Here is an 8,255-nt window from a genome sequence, read left to right as displayed (position 1 = left end):
TGCAGCAAGGTGTGATCAGGCAACGGGGACGTCTGTGGATCGGCGCCAACACCGAGCTTCAAACAAAGCTCATTGCTGCTCTGCATCACAGCGTCGTCAAGGGTCATTCCGGCGCCACCGCCACCTACCACCGGGTGCGCAAGCTGTTTGCCTGGACCAGCCTGAAACACGCTGTCGAAGATTTCGTCAGGCAGTGTGGCATCTGCCAGCACGCGAAGCACTTGCAGACGCATCCGGCCGGCAAGCTGCAACCGCTCCCAATTCCACAAGAGCCCTGGCAGGAGATCACCATGGACTTTGTCTAGGGGCTGCCCAAGTCCAATGGCTACGATGCAATCATGGTCGTCGTCGACCGGCTCACCAAGTACGCCCACTTCGTCCCTCTCCGCCACCCCTTCAACGCTGCTCAAGTCGCCAGATCCTTCTGGGACAACGTCATTCGCCTCCACGGCGTGCCGCATTCCATCGTCTCCGACCGCGACAAGGTGTTCACCAGCGCGATGTGGCGCGAGATCCTCAGCGTCGCGGGCACCAAGCTCCTGTACTCCACGGCTTATCACCCCTAGACGTACGGCCAGACGGAGCGCGTCAACCAGTGCTTGGAGATGTATTTGCGGTGCTCCGTCCATGACACACACAAGCAATGGCGCCGGTGGCTCTCTGCAGCGGAGTTCTGGTACAACTCATCGCACCACGCCTCCCTCAACTACTCCCTGTTCAAGGCGCTGTACGACTGGGAGCCCAACCTCGGCGGCATGCCAGCGGTCAACTCCAACATGCCCGCGGATGCGCCGCCAGATGAGATCGACTGGGCAACGCACACGGAGCTGCTGCGCGCCCAGCTCGCGCGTGCCCAGGCGCGTTTCAAGAAACAAGCAGATCGCCACCTCGCCCGAGCGCACCTTCGACGTGGGCGAGCAAGTCCTCCTCAAGCTTCAACCGTACGCCCAGTCATCCGTCGCCAACCGCCCTTGTCGCAAGCTGGCGTACAAGTTCTTCGGACCCTTCACGGTGACGGAGCGCGTTGGCACGTTGGCATATCACCTGAACTTGCCGGCGGATAGCCGTATCCACCCCGTCTTCCACGTCTCGCAACTCAAGCCATTCGTCCCTGACTACACTCCGGTCTTTGCGGAGCTGCCCAAGATACCGGACCTCACGGCCGCAGACCGCGCTCCGATTGCCATTCTGGACCGTCGCATGATGAAGAAGGGAGACACCCCAGTCATCCAAGTACAGGTGCAGTGGAGCACCATGCCGCCATCGTCTGCGACCTAGGATGACTACTACGTGCTACGGCAACGCTACCCGGACGCGCCCCTTTGGGCATAGGAAAATCAAGCTACTCAAGAGGGGGCAAATGTCACGCCTGCAGATCAACCTGCAGCGGACTAACCAATGCAAGTGCAGCTAGCCACTTGCAACGACCAGGTCACCGTGGGGCCCGGCGGCCAAGTGTATGCGTGTGTGTTAAGCCAAGTGTTGGCGTGCGTGTGAAGCCAGCGGTGGCTTACTTGTAACCGAACGACTAGTTGGAGACGGCATCGAAACAGTGAATGAATCACTTTCCCCTCATCACATCTCTCTCGCTCTCACCTACTCCTCTGTTCTTCCTCACCCCGATCCCCTTCTCCTCTCTCCCCAAATCCTCTGGATCGGGGCGTGACATATTATTTATTGGGCAGGAGTAGGGTTGATCCCTTGCATCCATCGGAGATAGGACTACCTCGCCCTAGAACGTGGACGATGTAGTTTTTTTTAGGGGTACGCGTTAAGCGTCAAGCAGTCGGTCTCCCGCACGGACGGGAGGAACCGCCTCGACTGGGCCGGCCCATGGCTTATTGTTGCAGCCAGCTGCTGGCTGTAATTGTCTAAAAAAAGTTGTCTAAAAAAGCTGCTTGCTGTAGTTTGTCTCAAATAAAAAAAGTTGCTTGCTATTGTGTTTTTCAACAAAAAAACTGCTTGCTGTAGAGGCAGATTCTCAAACAAATAAACTGCTGCAGAGGCGTTTTTTTAGTTTGTTTTGTTGTCATTCAGTTTCGCAAGAAAACATGAAAATAATTTTAAAAGTGTTTTTGGTGATTTTTTAAGAGAATCTGGAAATTCAACTTTTTAGAAATTTTGATTTTTTAAAAGGGAACATATTTTTGAAATTCCAAACACTTTTGGATAAATATGAAATTTTGAATTGTCTAACAAGTTTGAACATTTTGAGGAAAACACAAACGCATTTTTTAATTTTCAAATTGAGAAACATGATTTTTTTGGAATTCTAAACTATTTCAAAAAAGCAAATCTATTTTTCACAAATCTGGTTTTAACTTTTAGACAGAAAACCCGTAGAAGAGAAAAAAATGAAAAAGGACATGAAGAGAAACAAACGAGGAAAAAAGAAAAGGCAGACTGAAACCTTCAAGCTGTACAGGAAACCTTCCAGAAGGTTCTTAAAACCGGGATTGGTAGAAGCCTTTAATTAGTTGAATTGTCCGGACCAACTCTTCCGTTGTTGTTCCTTGTGCGAAGCTTCGACATTTCAAAGCAACGTGCATCACATAGAATGTGCGTGAAGAGGCGTCATCCACATGAGTCTCAGACTCCATGTGACGGCATGTCACAATTTCGAGCTGTTTTGCAACTGTCGCAATGCTGAGATCGAGAGTTTAGCCTTCTGTTACCTAGAAAAATCATGAAGCTGTTTAGTAATATTAACCGAGACTCGGTATATACGAAGACGACTAGCATGCGGTCGACCACGCGCAGCCGGCTAACGGTGAACGCTATCACCAGCCGTTATGGCATGTACAACAGTTCAGACAACTGCTGTCCATAATATTACTCCATTTCACTAATAGACAAAACCACAAACATCTTCTACACCAGCGGCTCGACAAAAACACTAATGGTACATCAAGTTGCATAGGATGACCATTTCGGTGTGTAAATTTGAAAAATACATGAAACTAATGCTGAAACATATCTCGCAATGCAAATACGGTGCAAAATCTGTTTGTAGACGAAGCCGGCACCTGGCCCACTGTGTACGACTAGATCATCGCATTTTTGTGAAACCACCCTGGAGTAATACTAAATTTGGTATAAAAAATTGCCAGAACAACACTATGCATCTCTATAACATGGGGTCCCACATGTCAGTAAACTTCTATGCTCCTGCCAACTGCGCTAGCCACTAAGGCTAGAGAACATTTCGTGTTGAAACAATATAGAGCTTAATGTCATATATAATTGAACACCCTCGTGGGGCATAAATAGACATTAAAAATGTAAATTATTATCATAGTTCAAAAAAGTTTATGCATTATTTTATAAAATATTCATACCACTACAATAATACAAATGATTCGAGGAACTACTATCCTGTCACACAAGGCTCATACATATTTTTCCATGCAATTTTTTATATTTTTTCGTTTACAACAAAAATATTGTTTTAAAGCATCAACACATACTGTGCATAAATATATTTGAATGAAAACATGAGCATTTTTAAAATTATATGAACATTTATTGAAATATTAAAATTCAAATTTACATTAATATTTTTAGATAACTAAAAACTTTTTATACAAATATTTCTATAAATCATTATATTATATTATTTATATGAATATTTTAAAAATAGTACTACATGAATAGTTCCCGAAATTACGTGATCATTTTCTAAAGTAAGTTATTTCATTAGTAGGTATATTAAGTGTTACACACGGATATTATAACTTATTTATATTACTGTTATCACAACACCAACTCCAATGAGGCGACCCATTTCGTTCGCCCGCGTCCGTTTGGGTCGGCGCGGACAAAAGTGATGGCCCAACGCGCCGACCTAAATTCAAATCGTGTCCGTCTGGCGTCCGCGCCGACACATTTCCGGCTCAAAATTGCGCCTGGAATATGTCGTCGCGGACGCGAAGCGAACGCGCCGCGCATCTCCTTGCTGTCTGTTGCGTCCCCACCTGACGGCCACCCAACCGTCACCGGTCGTCTTATTTATGACGACCATCGACAGCGGGCCCACACGTCAGCCAGCGAAAGCGTCCTTTTTTAACCACGCGTGTGGCGGGGTCGGCCTCATCCACTTCTCTCGTCCACATCTGGCCCCCCACCACTCCCTTTGCTTCCTCGCCGGCGGCCGCAAACCCTAGTGCGCCCATGAGCCTCTTCGGCAGCAGCAATGGCAAGGGCAAGGGCAAAGGCAACCCCGGCGCCTCGTCCTCCCGTGCTCCCCTTCCCCCTCCTCCTCCTCCGGCGGCGACGTGTTTCCGTCCTGGTCGCCGGCGGCTGCACATCCCAGTGCACCAAGCGCGGTGGCACTGGTAGTACAGGCGGCCATTGTCGTACCCCAATGTCACGTTGCTGCACCGTTGCCATCTAGATCCGCAGCGGATCCCGGTGCCGGAGCAGCGTCGGCTGCCAGAGTACGCCGCCGACTCCCCCAACTGGGAGGCGTGCTTCGCCCTCGAACACGAGGAGCAATGGCGCTCGGGTGTCGATGCCGTCCTGCCACCCCCGCAGGTAGAGCCGGAGGACATGGAGGCGGAGGCGGAGTACCAAGCCGCCCTCAAGGAGGCCCTGCAGCACGCGCTGGAGGCTAGCCGCCTCGAGGAGGACGCGCACTGGGATGGCTGGAGCAAGCCCTTGCCCTGTCGGCGGCGGGGGACTCCGCCCACACCCCGCTCTTCGTGCCGCCACCGCCACCGTCGCCGCCCGTCCAGCCCAAGCCGGAGCCGGAGTCGGAGCTGACGCGTAAGCGCTCCCCGCCTCCACCCACTTGGCCGGAAGAGGCCTACTCGTGGACGGGCCAGTACCGCGAGTGGGTGAGCGCGCCTCCCGTCCACTTCGCCGCGACGCCGAAGGAGGAAGCGGCCCACCTCGAGCGATGGAAGGAACACTGGTTTCACCAGGAGCACGCTGACGGAGAGGAGCATATGCGCTACGAGGCCATGCTCCAACGCGACACGGAGGCGCTCCGACTCGAGGAGGAGGAGGAGGAGCGCGCGCGGCTTGCCGCAATGCCGCCGCCCCAGCAGACGCCGGAGGAGGCTGCCCTCGCAGCGTACCAGGCGGCGTTTGGGTGGGCTGGCCCTGCTCTGGTCTTCATCGACCTCACCGACGACGGCGGCGTTGACAGCAAGGGCAAGAGCAAGGCCGACGACGTCTAGGGCAGCGTGCAGGGCGGCAGCAGGCGGTCACAAACTTTTTTTTATATTTTATTTAATGTTTATTTGATGTAGGTGGACTTTGGTTGGCGTTTGACCGGCCACTTTATGTTTATTTCGTGCAATTTGTTATTTTTTTTCACGGCGGCACATTTGGGTCGGCCTGCCGATTGAGCGGTCAAGCCGACCCATTTTAAAATGCGGACGCGCACGTCCGCCTGACCGACTCAAGCGGACAAAAAGCGGACAAAGCGCGCGTCCGTTTGGATCGCCCTGTTGGAATTACTCTAATTTACATATTTTTTGGAACTAATTTGGGGGTTTCTTTCACAAAAATGCGATGCACCAGTCAGTGACAGTGGGCTGGCACGCCGCGTAGGTGCCGGCTACGTTTACAAACGGATTTTGCATGGTGTTTGCCTCCCAAGGCAAGTTTGAGCACTAGTTTTATGTATTTTTTAATTTTAAGCACCAAAATGATCATCCTATGCAATTTGTTGTACCACCGGTGTAAGAAACACCCAGCGGCTACAAAATTACGTTACCCAACTCAAATCCCGTTGAACCAGCCACGAGGCCCACGACATGCGACGCTCTGGGAGAAAGATCGTCGGTAAGTAGCGATTTGCATGGCAACAGACCGTCGTTTTCCTTTTTGCAAGAAAATTTCTGATATTTTTATTTTCAATCATGGCGGACAACGAATATCAGAAATAATAAAAATTACGTTCAGATCCGTAGATCATCTAGTGACGACTACAAACACTGCAGATGCACTAGTTTGTTCTTCCTATTCTGTTTCTTCCACGTCGTTAATGTTCCTATGTTTCGTATGTTAGTTGACGAAACTTTTTCCCGTGATTACGGCATGCAGCCGGAGTAGATAAGAATTAGCTTTTCGGCATCACCTGTCCAGCAATCAGCTAGCTGGTGTTCGATTGTTGGGCGATTCAATCACGGAGAAAACGATGCAATGCAACACTGAAATTAAACCTGACGGGGGAGGAGGGGAAGCCTGATTGCTGCGTCAGCCAATATCCAAACGCCGCCACACATTGCGTACACGTCTAAGGCTGGTCATAGTGGAGAGTAACTTAGACTGGTGTCATATGCATGACACTAGTCTAAATTACTATCTACATAGTGCAAAGTATCTTAGAAGTAGTGTCATAGTTTGTGTCATTTATTGTCTTATAGACTCATTTTACCTTGGAAAACGCTATGTTAAGTAACATATTATGTTAATCCAAGCACCTCTCTCTTCATTAAATACTTGCCACATAAGCAAAATTGTCTTGAAATGTGTTAAGTTACTGTAGGATCAAGAAGTAGATGTGTCTAGAGGGTGGGTGATTAGACACTTAATGCTAAAGTTGCAATTTTTAGGCTTTTTGGTTTAAGTGGAGTTTAGGCACAATTTCAACACACACAATACATATCAAGTAAGCATGCAAAGAGTATATGAGCAGCGGAATGTAAAGCATGCAACTTCAACCCACGAAGAATGTAAAGGGAAGGTTTTGGAGATATCAAACGCAATTCGAGACACGGATGTTTTTCCCGTGGTTCGGATAGGTGGTGCTATCCTACATCCACGTTGATGGAGACTTCAACCCACGAAGGGTAACGGTTGCGCGAGTCCACACAGGGCTCCACCCAAGGGTAACGGTTGCGCGAGTCCACACAGGGCTCCACCCAAGGGTAACGGTTGCGCGAGTCCACACAGGGCTCCACTCACGAAGGGTCCACGAAGAAGCAACCACCCACAAAGGGTCCACGAAGAAGTAACCTTGTCTATCCCACCATGGCCATCGCCCACACAGGACTTGCCTCACTAGCGGTAGATCTTCACGAAGTAGGCGATCTCCTTCCCTTACAAACTCCTTGGTTCAACTCCACAATCTTGTCGGAGGCTACCAAGTGACACCTAGCCAATCTAGGAGACACCACTCTCCAAGAAGTAACAAATGGTGTGTAGGTAATCAACTCCTTACTCTTGTGCTTCAAATGATAGTCTCCCCAACAATCAACTCTCTCTCATAGGATTTGGATTTGGTGGAAAGAAGATTTGAGTGGAAAGCAACTTGGGAAAGGCTAGAGATCAAGATTCATATGGTAGGAATGGAATATCTTGGTCTCAACACATGAGTAGGTGGTTCTCTCTCAGAACATATGAGTTGGAATGGTGTATGCGTTCTGATGGCTCTCTTATCGAATGAGAAGGAGGTGGAGGGGTATATATAGCCTCCACACAAAATCCAACCGTTACATAGTTTTTCAATCTCGGTGGGACCGAATCAATAAACTCGGTCGGACCGAAAACGTAAACCTAGTGACCGTTAGAGATTTCGGTGGGACCTACTGGATCAACTCGGTGGGACCGATGTGCTGGGGTTAGGGTAAATCCAAAACTCGGTTTGACCGATTACTCAAACTCGGTGGGACCGATTTGGCTAATAAGTGAAACTGAGATTTGGCCAAGCAAACTTGGTGGAACCGATTACATATCTCGGTGGGACCGAAAATATTGCAATGGGTAACAGAGAGTTTGCAAGCCCATCTCGGTGAGACCGAGATCCCATCGGTGAGACCGAAATGATTAGGGTTTGGCAGTGGCTTATGACAAGTGGAACTCGGTGGCGCCGGATAGGAAGAATCGGTAGGACCGAGTTTGGCTTAGGGTTTAGGTCATATGTGGAAGTGGGAAAGTAGCTGAGGGTTTTGGAGCATATCACTAAGCACATGAAGCAAGAGGCTCATTAAGCAACACCTCATCCCTCCTTAATAGTATTGGCTTTTCCTAAAGACTCAATGTGATCTTGGATCACTAAAATGTAAAATGAGGAGTCTTGAGCTTGAAGCTTTAGCCAATCCTTTGTCCTTAGCATCTTGAAGGAGTTCCCACAACCTTTAGTCCATGCCACTCCATTGTTGAACTCATCTGAAACATGCTAGATTGAAATGTTAGTCCAACAAGAGATATGTTGTCATCAATTATCAAAACCATCTAGGGAGCACTTGTGCTTTCAGTTACTACCTAAGTTACCCACACTATGGCTAGCCTAAGTCAAGAACAAC

Source organism: Triticum urartu, chromosome 5 (genome assembly GCF_003073215.2).
Source record: "Triticum urartu cultivar G1812 chromosome 5, Tu2.1, whole genome shotgun sequence".
Lineage (NCBI taxonomy): Eukaryota > Viridiplantae > Streptophyta > Magnoliopsida > Poales > Poaceae > Triticum > Triticum urartu.
This window is presented reverse-complemented; position numbering follows the sequence as displayed.